Source organism: Coturnix japonica, chromosome Z (genome assembly GCF_001577835.2).
Source record: "Coturnix japonica isolate 7356 chromosome Z, Coturnix japonica 2.1, whole genome shotgun sequence".
Lineage (NCBI taxonomy): Eukaryota > Metazoa > Chordata > Aves > Galliformes > Phasianidae > Coturnix > Coturnix japonica.
The window spans coordinates 52047483-52065605 of NC_029547.1; the positions used below are offsets into that span (position 1 = coordinate 52047483).

General features: G+C 39.4%; 1 long non-coding RNA gene across 6 annotated transcripts in view; it reads left to right on the forward strand.

Annotated features, from left to right (window-relative positions):
* Positions 1-1014: 1014 nt before the first annotated feature.
* Positions 1015-18123, forward strand: part of LOC107306485 — a 75326-nt gene continuing 58217 nt past the window's right edge. For 3 of the 6 annotated variants that reach the window (XR_001552136.2, XR_001552133.2, XR_001552135.2), the window contains exons 1-3: positions 8346-9153; positions 9947-10032; positions 11948-12086. This is a non-coding gene — a long non-coding RNA (uncharacterized LOC107306485). The other 3 variants (XR_004305583.1, XR_001552131.2, XR_001552134.2) reach the window with 3 other exon arrangements.

Sequence of the window (18123 nt, forward strand, 5' to 3'; positions counted from 1 at the left end):
TCATGACCATGGAGGTCAGAGATGGGAAAACATGAGACCTCAGCAGCTGGGTTGGCCATGGCCATGACTTGAGAATGTGACGTGAGGCTGCTTGGTGTGGTTGGGAAGGCCCTGCCTTTTGCATGGCAAAGGATTCTGTCCAAAGCATGTGCCTGGCAGCAGTTACCTGACCCAGAGCCTCACAACAGAGCTGTCTGGTTCTAGAAGTAAGCCATCCAATTAAGCAGGAGCCATGATATCAGCCATGGTACACAGACAGTTCCATGCAAACTGTGAACTGGGCAAAAACTATCCAAAAGAACAAAGAAAATGCCAAAAATGGCAGGAGAATGTTTCAGGGGAACATACCAATTTCATCAGCTCTTTAAGTAGAGGAGTACTGGAAGACTGTGCTATAGCACTTCTGAAATATTTTCCATCACTTTAAGTTCACATTAATAAAAGAAGCAAGACACAAGCAAAAGATGTTGTTTTAAAACTGAATACTTCAGGCAGATGAAAACAATTCTGGTTGCACTTACTGATGCTTTCTGACACACAGTGAGAGTCTTGGGCTTTGCACTTTGGCACTGCTGTAGTGAGAACTGGCATTCCAGAGGATGCAAATACTGGCTATGGTGGGCTCTAATTAATAGTTACAGGGAGAAAAAGACCCAGAGAAAGAGAAAAAGCAATCTGATGGGCATAGTGAGGAAGTACCTTGCTAAAGCTGACCCCATCTCTTTATATACTTTGTATAAGACAATTGCTAGGTGCAAGGCCCAACTTCTGGATAGTATTAAGGAGAAGATCCTGACTGAAAAGTTAAACATTCCTTCAGAACTCTGGCCCAGTTTATTTTTGATGTATTCAGCAGCAGGGAGCAGCTTGTCTCGTTTTGAGATCTGTGCATTCATCGCTGTACGTGTGGGCAGGCAGAGAGCTGCAGATCAGTGAGATCCTGGGGGACCTCAGTCCTGGTGCTGCCACATTGCCTCTGAGGAGCTAAGTTTGAATAGGCAGATGAAGAACTGGAAAACAGCTGGGGCCATGGACACAGCTCCCCCCACCTCTCTCCCCCAAACAGGCACTTTTACTTCTCTAGAAATGTGTTCTATCTGTAGCAAATTTGATATTTTCATCAACGCAGACGACGATAGGCAACAGCTGGTATGCTGTGGGTGTCTTGGAAGTCTGCTGAGGTTTAACTATAACTCTCCCAGGAATTTATTTGTTTTTAATTCACCTAGAAATCTGAGGTTGCTTAACACATGAAATGGCATTAAAGTGGTTAATGCTTACAAACTCCTGAGTAGTATTTAGAAAGGAAGTATGGTCTCTTGCCCACCCATTAACCTCTGTTATTATGAGGATTTTGTACCAGCAGCAGTAAAATTCACCTCCCTGCTGTATGTGCTCTTATATCGAAGATCAAAGTCCTGTAGTTTGCAAAAACATGGAAAGTATAGCATAATTAAGTCTATTTGTTTAGTTAGTGCTCAGCATTTAATGAATAACAAATTTCTGCTTGTCCACAAAGGGTATGCATGAAACTGCCAAATGAATGAATGTGCAGGGATTTCTTGTTTTAGGTTTTACAGCCATTATTGTACTGATACTTCATTTCTCCTGAGTGAGTACAAAGTTAAAAGAATGTGGCTCACCAAATGAGTGCCTCATAACTTTGATCATAGGCAGTGCAGTAAAAATGGTGGGATTCTACAGAAATCCAGTGCTTTACATAGCTATGAAAATAAGTTGCGCCAGTCATTTCTTTCAATTTACACTACATTAAACCGTGTTAAAAGAAACTTGGGTCCGTCTCTAAGCGGCTTTCTAGCTTTACTATATATCAGGATACCAGGAAGGCTGTCTATAGTAAACCATGCACACATTTTGTTGGAGATCTTGGCACTGGGAGGAAGGTAGAAATCTCATCATAAAAGCTACCTTAGTTTTCAATGTGACAGCCCTTATGCTGCTGTATGAGCTGTAGGCCAGAGCACAGTCCCTGCTGGATCTCCTTTCTCACAGAGCTCCACACGATCTTTGCTGAGAAACATTTGTGGTCACCCTTCAGCTGGCCACTGACAGTGGCTCCAGTTGGAAAACCTGGAAATAAATTCTGAAAACATTTAGTCCATTTAGTAGAATGGACTAAAGCTGTGTTTTCACTTTGAGATTTTTATTTTCCGTGCATTCTAAGCCAACTGTTGAACAGGACAGCACGCCATGTCCTGCCTGCAAGGGATGTAGCGGGGCTGGGACAGGGTTAACATGGAGAAATGACATTAAAAATTAAAAATTAACTGTGATTTTTCTCTATCAAAAATGACAATATAATCTTCAAAGTATTTTATTTTTTATTCCTTATTATTTATTTATTTATTTGTTTATTTTCCCAGGAGGGTGGGTGATTTCCCCTAGCATCTGAAAGGCAATAGCATTTCAGCATTTCACTATGCTTTTCATCATCTTTCTCAGCCAAAGAACAGACAGAATTGTCCCACGAATTTTACCATTTAACTTTTCAGATTTCCCATCCACCAACACAATGACACCTTGTCTTGACAAGGGATATTTCCACAGACTACAGTTCAGATTGCTGTAACATTCTGAACATGTCAGTAACAAATGTCCGAGGCTGTGAGTTTTGCAACTGGTTTCACTTCAGTTGTAGCTTGCATTTTACTTGATATTGTCCCTTTGAGATAACAGCAGTTTCACAGAAGGTGTAAAATGTGGGCAGATATCCTATGGGATCATTATAAACTAGCATGAGAACGCTTGTAACAGTAGGAGCAGTGGGCTGGCTGTGTTCCAGCTTGGCTAACTATATCTTGTATTTCTAAATTCAGGTTTATTTGGAAGCTTGATCCAAAATCTCTCAAAATAGCTGTTCTCCCGTTGCCACTAGTCCCAGACTCTGCTGCTAGGTGAAACTCTGTCCATGTCCCGTGCTATCCTGAATGAAGAAATAACTTCTGTTTGAAATGGTGTAGACCTCACATAAGGTTGGCAGATAAGTGGCCAACAGAATGCGTGAAACCCTTCTGCCTAAAATACCACCAATGCAGTTGCAGAAATATACTGTAAAATTAATTCTGTTACTTAACACTTACTTTTTCTCTTCTGTACATACTTGTCCAAACCATGAAAAAGAAATTGATACCAGTATAAATGTAAATCAAAGCAAGGGGCAAAAATGTGATCACTGACCTGCCCTGCTGATAGGGGAAAATGTCACGAATAAAATCACACCATTATCTGATTTGATTGTCAGGATGTCAAAACCATATATTCAGACAACAATAAATGGTATAGCAAACAATGAGTTAAAATTCAAATGCAAAAGAAATCTGCAAGCACGGGACTTTCTGTTTCATGCTTGCTACATTGTCTGGAAGTTATGTTTTGCAGAAAATCTGGAAAAAGAATCTAAATATTAAAAATGTGCACTTGTGCATATAATTAGCACATGTTAAGCTACAGCTTCTGCACAATTTCAGATTTAGAGTTGTGGTTTCTTGTTTCCAGCTCTATCTAGAGCTATCATCTGCCCATTTTTATCAGATTACTGGTACAGTAAAGAGCTGAAGGTCACATCTTATCAGATGATCACACAGTATAAGATGATTCTCAGCTACAGAAAGAGGGTGAAGCAGTTGCTCTTTAGCAGACGCCATGCTATAGGAATTATGTCACCTCCATAGTTATAAAACAACTCAAGAAAATCTATTGCAACAGCGTGATACATGCTTGGATTGATTACCCACAAAAATCCTTTCAAGAGGAAAAATGGGGTGGTGTTGTGGGGTGGAGAGATAAAGAAATTCTATCCAAGCTTCACACCCTACAAGTTTAGTGTCTGTGGAGAAAAGTCTCTCGTTCAGTTGTTACATACAGTGGTCACTGCATTTGTGTATTCATTATGTGCATTAAACAGTCAAATATATTCCTTCCAGTAAATATGAATAGTTTAATTTGTTCTGCTGAAAGAGAGACAACTATCAGAAATAGCAATAAAAGTCACATAATGAAATAAGAATACTAGAAAATCTGAGGATTTTAGTACGGTCCATTATTCATTCAATTCCTGGCAGCCTTTATGATTACAAATCACTTGATTGACTAACTAGACATTCTCAAAGTGAATTATGAATCAGGTTCATTTTTCCTGGTTGAGAGTTGGTACATGTTGTAACTCTTCCACTTTGTGATATATCAAGTTCTTGTAACAGTAATAAGAGATATAATCAACTCTTTATTTCAGGACAAATAAATTGCCTTTTCAAAAATGAAATGTGGTTGCTAACATTTTAACAGAGCGCAATGTAATTCCTGCCTGCTATTTTCAGAGTGCAATCTGCTGTGATGACATAGCTTCTGAGTGTTTGACTTTGCTGAAATTATTGTCAGGGTCTTGCACCCTCCGTCAGCACATGATGACCTCTGCATGAGCTTGGGCTGTGGCTTGGAGCAGAAAATGGTCCTCATCCTGGCAGAAAACAAGTCACAGGCACCTATGCAGCAGACCACAATTTGCCCTTTTTGTGCCTGACTCTGATCTGGGCTTGGGAATGTGGACGAGTTTTAAAGCTGTTTAAGTTTACTTTGAAAAAAGTAAAATGAATCTCTTCTAAAGTGTGCTTGACCCTTGAGTCCTTCTTCATGAAAAACTCCCCCAGGCTTTTGTGGAAATTATGCGAGTGGAATGACTGGCAGGCTGGGGTGGGAGTTATTTGTAGAACAAATGCACAATCAGATCCCAAATCCCTCTAGAATAGGTTTAGTGCGAGGTGCATTTCACCTTCGAATGGCTACTGGGAATCAAAATAAAAAATAAAGTAAAAGAAGACTAGACCGAGGCTGCTTGAAATCTTTGCAAGTGTCCAAGCTGAAAAGCACTACAGAAAGCCATTATGCTTTGCATCTGCTTGTCAGATGTAGCCACAACTGCTCGCTTGGCATTCCTGAGTGTGATGGCTGAGCTTACGCCCTGGCCAGTGGAGATGGGAAGCAGGGGGAAGAATGGTATGGGGATGGGATGGCTGTGGGGCTGAGGGTGTCCTCTGTACCCGCAGCACATCTCTTCACATGGGACTCTGCATGAAAGCCTCCACACAGAGGGTTTACAGAGGGTTCTTCTGGTTAGAGAGATGATTCCAGAATTTGGGTGCTTGTTTTGGCTCTACCGAAGAGACAGGCTGATACTCAGCAGGTCCACAGTATTTATAGAGCAATTTCAAAGACTTTAATCCCCTCCTCTTCCCCTCGCAAGCACAAAAGCATGTTTCTAAAGCAGGATCTTGTGGGAGAAAAAAGTATTACCATATTATTTTTCGGAAGACCTTAATGTGGTCATTCATTTTAGAAACAATGGGTAAAGACGTCAGATTTATTCCTTATTCATCTTTCTATCTCAGCTCTAATCTTCTAATAGCCTTAATTAAATGCTGAGTAGTTTAGAATATTATTAAATAGCTTTCATAGGATTTTTTTTTTATTTCTGATTACATCATGAGTACAGATTATTTAATATTCCATTCATTTAAAAATTATGATTAAGAGGATAATCCCAAAAAGATGTTTGTAACAATTTTAACTAAGCTGTATTAATTGAGTTAGGGGATAAGAAATGAGATTTAAAGGGTGAACAAGGGGTAAAATCAAAGCCTGCACAGTTTTAAAATCAAGTGGATTAAGAGATTGGTCAGAATGGAGAAGGTGGCAGGTCAAAAACTGAACTGGTTCAAATAGAAAATTCACTTAATTTTGGGCCATGTGTCTGTCTTTCATGGAAATCATGTGCAACAGCACCCGGTGTAATATGGCTAAACATGAAAGGGAATGAGTGCTTGTTATGGGTCAACAGACTGCACATTGCTCATTGTCAGGCTAAGGTGCGCAACATCAAGGAACCTAAAAAAGCCCGCTCAAGTGTTACCATCTGGGACAGCGTTGTGTCCCCAGATGTGCCAAAGCACACCAACCAGATGAATCTCCAGCATGCCCATGTTGCACAGCTTGGAATCTTTTGCTGAAGTGATGTGTTGAGTGACCCTGAGATGCCAATGGTTTCAATGCATTTGGGTTAGGACGCTGAGCGTGGGGTCTTTCAGCCTTCATTCCCATTCCCTCCATTTGTAACTCACTAATTGCATCACAGGCAGAATTTTGCTGGGTTATTTCTCTTAGGATTAAATGTTTGCTTAGGATTCATTCAGTGCAGCTTTTTTGGTGGCCACTCTTTTTTTAGGGGTCATCTCCCTATTCCTTGCTGCACAGAGGTCTTTACATGAGATGTACCATCTCACCACCTCCTGTAACGGGAACATAGCTCTAATGTATATGGAAGCCAGGGAAGATATTTTTACTTGTGTTCCTTAATCTCTGCATGAGTAATTGAAGGCATTCACATATTGGAGGAACTTCTGTAGTCACTGGTAATTATGGAAATGACAGCACCCTTTACAGTTCTCCCATGGGGACATGAGAACAAACCAGTGCCTGTAAAACTGAGCCTTGGAGGAAAGACATGAACGAAAATGAAACAAAATGCAGAGTTCAGGTTCTCAGGAGTGGATGAGTGAGGCAGGGTACCTTTATTTTAAAGATGGACAAAGAGAGCATAACCCACAGCACTACTGTCAGAGACCATGTGTGCATCATTTGCTCAAGTTCTCTACAGTTACACAAGTGTCCTTTAAGAACTGAAGCAGTCTAGATGTCAGCCTTAGGAAGAGAAATGTGAATCAGACCATGATGCTGGGAGGAAAGTACATGTTTCATATTTCTTTTGAGCATTTACTTGTTCCAGAAGTTTTCCATGGGTTCAGGGTACAAACAGGGATCTTCAGTATCACACATTCAAATGAGGCTGTGGAGAGGCTGGGAGAAAGCAGCACTTGCACCCAGTAGAGAAAAACAGAAATTGAATTTGCATGTTGCCAAGAAGAGTAAAATACTGTGATGAGTGATGGAAGCATTAGTTCTGCAGGTTCATTTATATAGGCTGGGATTTAATCTGTTTAGATCTTTTTCTTCCAAGCTTAACAGCTTTAATTATTTTTACGAAGAAAAAAATCAATACGTCCTTACACACTATTAATAAAAAAATCGAGTACCATTGATATTTGAAAACAGAAATCATAAAGAACATATTGCATTCACACCAACTACATACCAAACAGAATGTTAATAACATTAACCTTTACTCTATCAGATATTTTCAAGAAATACCGCTGTATTTTTGCAACGGCTCATATCTGTCATTTAACTGACATGTGATCTTTGCTAAGTTTGCCAAATCACTGAGGCCTGAATACCATTCAGCAATGTTAATTTTGTTTTCCTATTCCACCCTTTACACAATTATTCTCATGGCAATCATTCTAGCCTTGAGTATAAATAATACTTCAAGTGGTTTGTTGATATCCAGAAAATGATGTGTATCTACATTAAGAGATTCTGGAATCTAATGGGAGAACCATGCATATTATTAAGCTGAAATGCCTATTTCTTTCCTCCCAGATGGGAAGTAGTACAGGATACTGCCATGGCATATGCATTAATTTTATTCCTTCCACAAATTTTAGCACATATTATTTTTGCAGATTTTGAGTCTTTGCCTCCTACCAAATATCCAGGAGATTTAAACAGGATTTTGCTGCAGAAGGGATCTCAGTCTTAGCACATAGGACCTTGGATAATTCTCAGGTGAGCTGAGGAAGAGGAGGGTGGAGAAGTTCTCTTCTGGGGAATAAGGACAGAAATGGAAGTTTGGTAGGAGTAGTCCTCGAGGATTAACAGACTCAAAAGAGAGACAGAGAGTAGTTTTCTTGACTCCCATATTGCACTTCTATAGATTGAATTGCTTGTTCTGAAGGTCCTAATAATAAACAAGGAGCACACTTAAAATGAAAGGGGATAACAACCATGTTGTAATATGAAACATAAATCTTAAAGCATGTTTGTAAGAGTTGTTACCCCATTAATACACAGAAAAAATTTTTTATTTATAAATTAGTCTCTAATGGATTTCTTGCTAGGCCTGTGGACTTCTTCCATGTTCTCCTCCACAATTTTTATTTCATATTACCTTTATTTTCCTGTTCCAAGCCCTGTGTTCCCTTCTCATACCTTCCAGTCCAATCTGACTTTTACTTCGCTGGGACCTGGGAATGGGGGAAGGACTACTCTGCATTATGTGCTGAATTTTGCGTGGGAGTGCTTCCTACAACACTGCAGACACTGAGAAGAACCAGCTTAAAATCAGAATTGTTGGTGTTTACAGACATGAAGTCATTGTAGGCCCTTCTCTGGAAAGGCTGATGGTGTGAGGAGGCAACAAAGTGGTATGAAATGAGGCTTGAGCTTACTCAGTATGCTTTTTTCTTTTTTCTCTTTTACTGACTTGGTTCTAGTAACTTGTTCTGTAAGTCTTGGCCTTCACCATTCACCTATGAGCATTTTAAAATGTACACACATTCATTAATGATCGTGGCTCTGAAGACCTGAGCCTAGAATTAGTGCTGACCTTTGGATGTGTGAAGCAGGGTTTCATCTGTGTTCTTCCTCATTCTCTAGAGCCTTTCCAAACGGAGAAATGCATCTACCTCCAGAAGAAAAAGGAGTATTATGGTGTGCATGCTCACACTGCTCTGTGTGAGCAGCACTTTCCCCAGCCAGATCAGCCCTATCTATGTAATGCTTTTATAAGCACAGATCTAATTGCCAGAATGCAACAGTGCATACCCAGCTGCAAATCTACATACAAATTGATCTTTTTCAGTATATGTCAAGTATATCTTGGTTTGAATTCAGCTTTCCTCCAGTTAATAAATACCTCGGAGTCCTCCCTCTGCCCACTGAGTACCTGGGAACCTATGGTCAAAGCATCCGTAGGTTGACATCTCAGATACCCTGAGTTTAGACACCTCATTTAGGTCCCAGTAAATGGGATGAAGCCAGCCTTTGTTTCATCTGTTTGTTTTTTCATTTTTTCCTTTCATTTCCCCCATCAGCACAGATCCGATTTTTCTCAGGATGAGTTCTGCTGTGTCTGAATTCCTCTTTGTGCTCTTCCCAGCATTCCAGGCAGCACTGCACTGCAGCAGCACACCCCTCTTTGGAATGTTATTCCCTCAAGACTCCCATGGCACAGAGAGATGGGTAATGTTTTCTGAGCTTCTTCCACTATTACCACATTTTCTATAGAGGATCAAAATGGATTATTTTCATCTTGACATGCAAATGCCTAGGCTGTGCCCTTGGCTGAGATCTCAGCATTGACTACAGAAGTAAAAGATATCGGGGAAGTAGCTTTTTAATATCACATATGGAAGTGGCAGCCTTATTTCTTAAGAAAAAAAAGAAAAGAAAAAAAAGAAAAAGACTGTAATCCATTGTGCCTTAAAAAAGAAGGCTAATATAAACATTTCCTCATGCACTTACTGAATACTGCATTCACATGCAGTTGTCGATCTGCATAAGGGCAGATGAACATTATGTGCAAGATCTCACTGTTGTACCCTGATCTGCCCAGTTGCTGTGCCAAAGTATTGATGAAAAGAAAAGACATACATGAATAATTTTACTCAGTCAGATTACAAGCCCGAATATGAACACTTACTGAGCAGTGGTATTAGAGCAGAAGTAGGAAGGATTTCTAAGGCTGGTTGTGAAATGCTTATAAAGCTAAAAAGGTCAAATTCTTCTCCAATTTTCACTCCACACAAAAGCAGTTAAGTAAATGAAATAACATGACCCGCAAATTGGTGCAGGATACAACCTGCAGAATATGTTGACACACAGTAAAAGCCATCGTGTGGTTTGATATTAACATGAATGATATCTGACCATGAGAGTACCAGCACTGACTCACTGTTTCTAATTATTATTATATTATGTTTTTTCTTTCTTTCTTTTTTTTTTTTTTTTTTTTTTTTCCCTGAAACAACTACAGCGACAAAGCAGCATCAAGCAATTGCCTCCTGGCTAGCGTTCTCAGCAAACTCTCATGACTATTGACTCAAATGAGCAGCCCAGCAAGTAAGTTGTTAGCTTAAATGAAAATTATAACAGAGACAAAAATGTCAGCCTGGGAACTGAACTAATAAGGGAAAGAATGTGCATGAAGCTGCCGGCGCCGTTTTAAACCTCAGGAAGAATAAAGAAAAGCACGGCTACCCAAATTAACTTGTGAGGCAGAGGTCAATTAAAATGCCCGCACTCACCGTGACTGTGCTCCAAGCAGTGTGGCTGGAGTTCAGCATCCCAGGTTGGAGGGGGATGGGATGTGTGGCAGGCAATAGGGTGGTGGGTGGGGAAGGGGAGTTGGTTCTCCACAGGGTAGGTGGGACGCTGGCATGGGACGAATGGTTGGAAGGGAGAGAGGATAAGCCATGGTGGGCTCACTCCTTGCAGCCCCTGGACGCCGCTCAGGCTGAGGTCTTGGACACAGTCCACTGTTAGGCCTCCTGCCAGGGGATTTGTTACTGTGAGAGCTTGGCTTAGGCAGGATTTTACTGCAAAAATTGTCTTGATTCTTCTTCCATCTTATTAAAATCTATTCCACCCTTCCCTTCCGTGCCAGGAGGAAGAATATTTTGTATATATCTGGGCAAAACACACAAACAAATTCATTTCCCATGGATAATATATTCAGGGTGATTTGCTTTTCAGAGTTGGGAGCTCAAAATGATGAATTTATTATGCAAAGTAATAATTGCAAATTATATTGGCAAACTCCATTCCAGAAAAAAAATGGGGTATTAATATAACTAAAAGGATTAAAAAATACTGGCTGTTAACTTGGGGCTACTGCAGATATTTTAGGAGGTTATATATCTCTGTTCCACCTAAACCACCAGAGGCAGTAGCTTTCATTTTAAAGGTCTAGTGAGATACCATAATTAATGGGCCCACCTAACAGCATATGCTGCACTTGTACTGAGCAGTAGTACATGGTACATATAATGAAAGTAAGTGAAGGAAATGCTTAGCGTCATAAAAATTAGCATCCCTTTTTAGATTTTTTTTTTTTTTTTTAAACTGTGAAGGAATAAAATACATCAGAGTTGAAACACAAAAGCTTTTGCCTCCCATTTTTGGGTCAAATCAACTTGTGCCTTCAATGGAGCAAGTGAATTGCATATGCTGATTTTCTGGATCCTTCTTAGGACCCCTTGGAGCTATACAGTACTTCCTAGGTGTAGGTCCAGGTGAACTGGAGGATGGTGGCTCTTCCACCTTGCAATTGCCTATAGTCTCTCCTGCCAGTTTGGTCCTTCGTGGTCATCAGTAGAAAGAGGCCCTATTTGTTGTCAGGGCTGAGGCTCTAACATAATGCCTGTCAGCCACTAGGGATTTATTTTGCTGGATCTGTACATTATGTTGGGACTCTTGAAGGATTAATTCACAATCATGATCTTCATGAAAAAAGCACAGTTCTTTGCTGCTACAGAATCATTTTGATCTCTGGCACACATGCCCCATGAGGAAGTGTTCTGTGGTTGATTATATTTTCCAGGATGGTTGAAATTTGTGGTTAATTATGAGAAAAATAATGTACTTGTAAATCTTGCAAGTAATAGTTGCAGAACTAATGCTGTAATTCATAGACATGAAACCATTAGAAAGTGATGGAGAATGTTAAACTAAAACACTAGTGACATTTTTAGCATACTTTCATGAAAGCATGAGATGAGGTGGTAGCTATTAAGCATGTGAAAGGGACTTTGGAGACAAAAGAGCATGGCAAACTAAGAACAAACTATCTAACACTTATTTCCTCACATCTTTACTTCTAATGTGCATTACTATCAGTCATTGTGATGAAAGGATTTCTACTTGTGGAAAAAGAGTAATTGGAAAAAGAAGAGGGGCAGTGGAGATCTAATATGTAAACACTGAACTTATGATCAGCAATTTCTTCACTGAACAAGCCTGTATTTTGCTTTTCAAGCAGGGAAAGAGGCCATTCGATTCACAGATTATCATGTGGATCCCAAGACAAGCATGACCGTGTTGACCAAAAGGAGAAGCCTGCAGCTTCCAGCTTTGCCCACCTTGCCCAGCCTGCAGTATCAATAAAAAGCACAAAGGTAAAACTGTTCCTCACCACCTGTCACCACAAAGTTCCTCTAAGTCATCATCAAACTGCTCTTTGATCTTAGTCCTATAAGTCAGGTTAGGATACAGACAATCATTTTAAGCACACTAATTCAAACTAAACTCATGAACAGAACCAGAAAAAAAAAAAAAAAAAAAAAAGGGAACTCAGCAAAACCAGACAAAGCTAAATAAACATTCAGCCAAAGCCAGCTTTCTTGGTCTATGTAGAGATACCCTTGTGAGGAAAACAATTTCTAAGCAGTTCTGCAGTTCACCAGAAACACTGATAGCCTTTGCTAGAAATTTATCATGGCCTTGTGGTGGTGTTCTGATATAGTTTGAAAGGTTTTTTCCTGATGCTGCTCTATATATGTTTTCAGTGAAACTGCTACAACAGCTTATGACAAAAGCAGCAAGGAATGGGGTGGTAGGACCTGTATTAGAGAGGTGTCATTGCTTTAACAAAATATATGCTGTGATATTTAGTAATAAGTAGTGAAGAATCACAAATAGTTACTATTGATTCCTACATGCCAAATAAAAGAGGAAAAACATGTTCCTGCTAAGATGCTACATGGTAAGGCAAAGCTGACCACAGTGTTTGCTGTGCAAGCAGAAAACACTCAGATTTTAAAGTATGTTGGTGGCACCCAAACCGCATTATGATATTAATACAAAAACAGAAATTCAGCTCTGTATTTCCTTGTTGGAGACTAAAATCTGATTTTGAGGATTTGACTTTCTCTTCTGCTTGGGAACCTGCAGAATCATCTAAGTGGGATTTTACATTATTTCATAAATTTGAATGTTTGGCAGCCTGGCTGCTTTTACCATCATTGAAAGAGAGGGACGTCCAGGAATTGGTGCAGTCATCAGGTGTCGTGGGAGAAGGCCAAGCCCATGGGTTGCTGACATCTAGGGATGCCACAACGGTCCCAGATAGAAGTGCCTTTGAGACTGGAAATTCCAAATGCTGGATAAGCAACACGTGCCTCAGCTGGGTTCAGTTCAGCTGGCAGAGGGACCTATTGACTTGGTAGCCCAACATTTGTATTGTAGATCTTATACCCCTTTCTGTTTGTTTCCAAAGCAACTGAGCAGAGATTACTGTTTTCTGTTAAAATACTTCTGGAAGAGGAGACAGAAAGTGTCTGCCCCCCTCTTGCAGTGTAATAGCCCATTGTCAGAGCAGTCACACAGGAAGAGGGACACATGGGTCCCATTTCCCTTCTGCCTCAGGCGACACAAGCCCATGTTTCACACCCTTCAGGAAAATGACTGTGGTCAAGGAGAGGATTCAGGATTCACAGGGCCAGTGACCAAGCATGAAAGGGAGCATGGCTCCAGGGCCTCAGGCACCCTTTTGGTTCCACTCTCTGCTCCCAGGATTGTTTCTGCCTTTTATTTAAAGACTGTTTCGTGTAAACATGAGCTGAGGAGACATAATGGTGCAGTTTCATCACCATCTGATAACTGGAAATACATAGGCCACGCCTTGCAAAAAAGAATGAAACATACATATTTTTATTTGAATAAAGTGATGATTTGTATAAAAAGAGATGAGTGTAAGGGAGTATAGCAGCACTATTCAAGATAATAAATGGAAACAAGAAAGTAAACTAGGTTCTTCTGTTTATCCACTCAAGAAAATAAAGTTCACTGAAGCCATAGGGAAAAACATCTAATCAAAGCAAGCATTTTTTTCTTTTTTCTTTAAAAAAACAAACAAAGAACAACAAAAAGCTGTAATTAACCTGGTGAACTCACTGCTATTAGGTATAACTTAGGCCAAAAGATTAGTAGGATTCAAAAAGGATTAGATATCTATACGCATATTGAAAATATCCACAAGCTACCATGATCTCAAACTCTTTTATAGAATAGCTTGCTTCTTAATACCAAATGAATCCCTTGTACGAACTTCTGTCTCACTGAGGATCTTGTGAAGTGCCTCTCTTAATCGATGAACTTTACACATGGTATGTACAGCCAACCTCACTTCTTTCCTCTAAAAAACAAACTCCAAACTAAATCAACAACAGAATAGCTAAAATAGAATGTGTACTTTTATACTACTGCTACTTCAGGGAATTAACCTGTATACTTACACAGAATAGTGACTTTACAAACTTACATATTTGTACACCTCTTAAGTCAGTGTTTTTACAATTTGTGAGAAATTCAGCCTCAGTAAACAGTGAGAAGCCCAGTCTGACCATCTAGCTGCTTGAGATATGAGAAAAATCGTATTTCAATAGAAAGCAAACCACAACAGGGTTTGACTTCCTACATTCAGCATACTAACTGGAGTAAGAGTGAGGTCATAGGGATGGTCTTTATAGAGCAGCTATATATATGGAGTACCCAATATTGTGGTGAAAGAAATGGACAGTTGTCCATGTGTATATTTCATACATTCAGACTGAGGCAAAGCTACTCTATTTTTTCATTCAGTGAGGCAGAGATACACAAAACACTTGGAAAATCAGAGATTATTTCTGAATACAGGGATGGTTTTATAAACAGTGTACTCCCTTTTTGTGGACTCAGGCACTGTAAGAATAAAAAGCTAGTATCAGCAGATCTGAAAATAGCTGTCAAGGTTTTATAACTGTTTTTAGTTTGAATGAGGATATAGAAATGTAGAGAAGACTAAAACTTATGTAATGCAAGGGCTGTATTTGGTTACTGCTTATGGTAGACTCCCCATAAACAAATGTAGAATGAGAACTGCACTTGAATTTATCTTTTCTTTTAAGACTATTTTCGGTTCACCCCCCATGCAGAGAGCCATCTATCTTTTTCCATCACTAAGGAACATTTTGTTCTTGCTCCCTAATATGGCTTTATCCCTTCAAATTCAGTGAGAGAGAGAGGACCTCCTAGTTTTGAGGTTTCTGCTGAACATGTTTCAATGCTGTGAAATCTTTGGAAGTCTCACCTAGCTGCCATAGCGCTGTCTCATGTTCCTCAGTTCAGAGAACCAGTCTCACGACCTGTATGTACATCTGGATGAGTTTATCATCAAGTGGGTTCCAGAAGGTCCCTGGGACCTCCTAAAATTTTTGCAGTCCAGAGAGGTTCCATATCTTAGGTGAAAGAGACTGAAGAATGCATCTTGTTAAAGCAATTCCTATCAATTCAAATTTAACAACTAACTTTAGTTGTGAGTGATATTTAATAATTCCAGGCTCAGTTTGCTCCTGGTTTAAAATTTATCAGTATTACTGTATTGTTGTTCGAAAAAGTAACAAAAGGTGTTGCAAAAGGGATTCATTTTGGCAAATTAAACCTGCAATGGGATTTCAAATGCAGGCAGTTGTCCCCTGGGATTAGATAGAAGCAGCCTGTGGAATTATTTCTGACATTTCATCCATCATACACTAAGAATAGCTAAACAAACCAGTGCTGTTCTCTCCCTGTTCAAGGAACAACTTTCACAGAGCCTTCCCATGGAAATATCCCAATCTATTAGTGTCAGGAAACTGTGCTTGGAAAGTAAGAGAAAAAAGAAAATTCTTCCACAGCCAAAAGGCAAAGATGTTATCGTACATCAATAATGTGTGCTGGGAGGTCTCCTCAGAAACAGTTATTGGGCTGGCGTAAATCAGAATGGCATAACTAGTGTGAGTATGTCGATTTTGTTCAGTTCAGTTCAGAAATCTACTCTTCAGGAGTGGCTAGATCTACAAAGTTGAAATCTTTTACTTACTCCCCTTAAAGTAAATGTCCAAATCAGTAGTAGATGAAACAAGAGGAGGTCTGGGACCTCCAATGGCTGCTTCTTTCTTTTTTTGTTTAAAAAATTATTTTCTAAGGCATGTAATGTTTTCAACATAGTCTCACATCTACATTTTTTAGGCTTTTCTTGAAAAGTCGCACATCGACTTCAGTGCCCAAAGTATTTCAGTGATCTAATTCCTGTCTATGTATAGCCAAACTAGATTAGCTCTGATATTTAAATACTGCAGCATCAGTGAACAATAACTCTGGACTAGCTCATTATTAGAAGGTAATAACATTTTAACCTGTATTAAAATGCAGTGTTGTCTGTTAGATCTCAAATTGGTTTCCCAATCTGAAGAGACCTCTAAGGATATATTGCAATTACAGGAGGTTCTTCCTCCCCCTGCCCCCACTTTAATAACCAATATAATGTGCTTTGAAGTAATATGGTCTCACACTGAAATCTACAGTCAAACACCTAAACTAACAGAAAAGGTAAAACTACCACAAGGGAGAATTTAGAAACGGAAGTGCATAATCAGATAAATGAGAAGAAAGTTTTGAAAAGGATTGCAGAGGAGTAACAGGAGATATTGCTGGTGTGTTTCTTACTACGTTGTTGTTTTCCTTCAGAAAAAGTTCTATCAGCTGGGGAGAGTTGCTCACTTCTTTGAAGCTGACTCTTGTTTCTCTGAAATCAGATTCCCTATTCCCAGGGCTCCACTCTGCGATGCCAGCACAAACATACATCAGCAGCTGCACAGCACTTTAAAGACTAAGCAAGAAGCTATCAAGCAATTACTTATTCCATTTTAGATCCATGTTCATTATTTTCATGGAGCAAGTTTGAAGTTGTAGGAATATAAATCTGAGAAAGCAAATACACATTTTGCAACCTGAGCAACTCACCTAAGAAGTGAACTCACCTACCTTTAATTAAAGAGACAAGACCTGTAGATAAAAAAGAAAAAAATTTCTCACCTATGGATAAAGCCTTAAAGAATACTTGTGTCTTTACTCTGACTAATGCAGTCAGTTTTGGTATGATGAAGCACTGTCATTCTTTCAGCCTAGCTGGGGTCAGGTGCAATTCTAGCTGCTTCTATGCTTGTATAGCACCATGTGGGATGGTTTTAATCATGATGTAGCCCCTTAAAAGATAGTAGAGATGTGCTGAGGATGAATTAGTCCTATAGAAAAAGGTGAACAAAGAAATTAATCTGGAAATTACTACTCCCAAAATTATTTTTATTTTTTTCCTGGTGATCCCAGTTTTGTGTTGATTTCTAGTGTGTGTACGTGTATGATTCATGCTACTGTAGACAATTGACTTTTCATATAAAAGAGTACATTTGTCCTTTGGCCTGAAGCATGTAGTGAATCCACTGATTAACAAGTTTCACATAAAATAAACAGCAGTGGAACCACTGAAGCACTTTCAGCCAAGAGAAGTCTGTATAATGGAGGGAATGCTGGTGGTGCTCCACATGTGAAATCAACAAAGCAAAATAGCAGCTCAATGAAAAGACAGCAAAATAACAGTCTCACTCAAACTTAAGAGAAGTGATGGTCTTTCTCATTTGCCCTCAAGTTAACTTTTAGCCTGCATGGCATTTATTATATCAAAGGAAGTATTATGCTAAGTAAAGTAATTAGTGGAAAGAGCAAGAAAACATAAATACTTTAGGTCACAACACACCTAATATGAAAGTTTTAGGTCATAACTTTCAAACACTTCATAGTTTTCTGCCTCTTTAGCTACCTGGAACACATGCTTTCCTGCACTTTCCTAGGGAAGAAAAAAAATGATTTTTTTTTTTTTTTTTTTCGCTGACAAGAATAAGGAAGAGATTTTCGTACATGCAGTTAGATATGTCAGGTCACAATGGATGTTGAGCTCCGGTATTCTGACAGAACAGCACTGTCAAGCTCAACGCTTCACCTGCTGAATGTCCTCTGAAGCAAAGACATGGGACTGCAGAGAAGGGATTTTTTGACTCAGCTTTCAGTCTTTCACCCCCCAAACAGTGACACTTCTGCAGCAAGTTCTGCTTCCATGTGGATGCCAGAGTTGAATCTCCCCCACTTACATTGCAGTGAACCTTCAGAAAGATTTCTCAAACTCTTTGGTTTATTCATTACCTGGTGCTTTATCAGTCCTCCTTTATTAATATACCCGTAAATGCATTTAACCGATTAAATGTTTCCAGGATTAGAATTTCAAGAAGTCATGCTATAGACCAAGCATATCCTCGTCTACCAGAACAATTTGGTAATACTGCTTTGGAAGGAAGAGGTTGT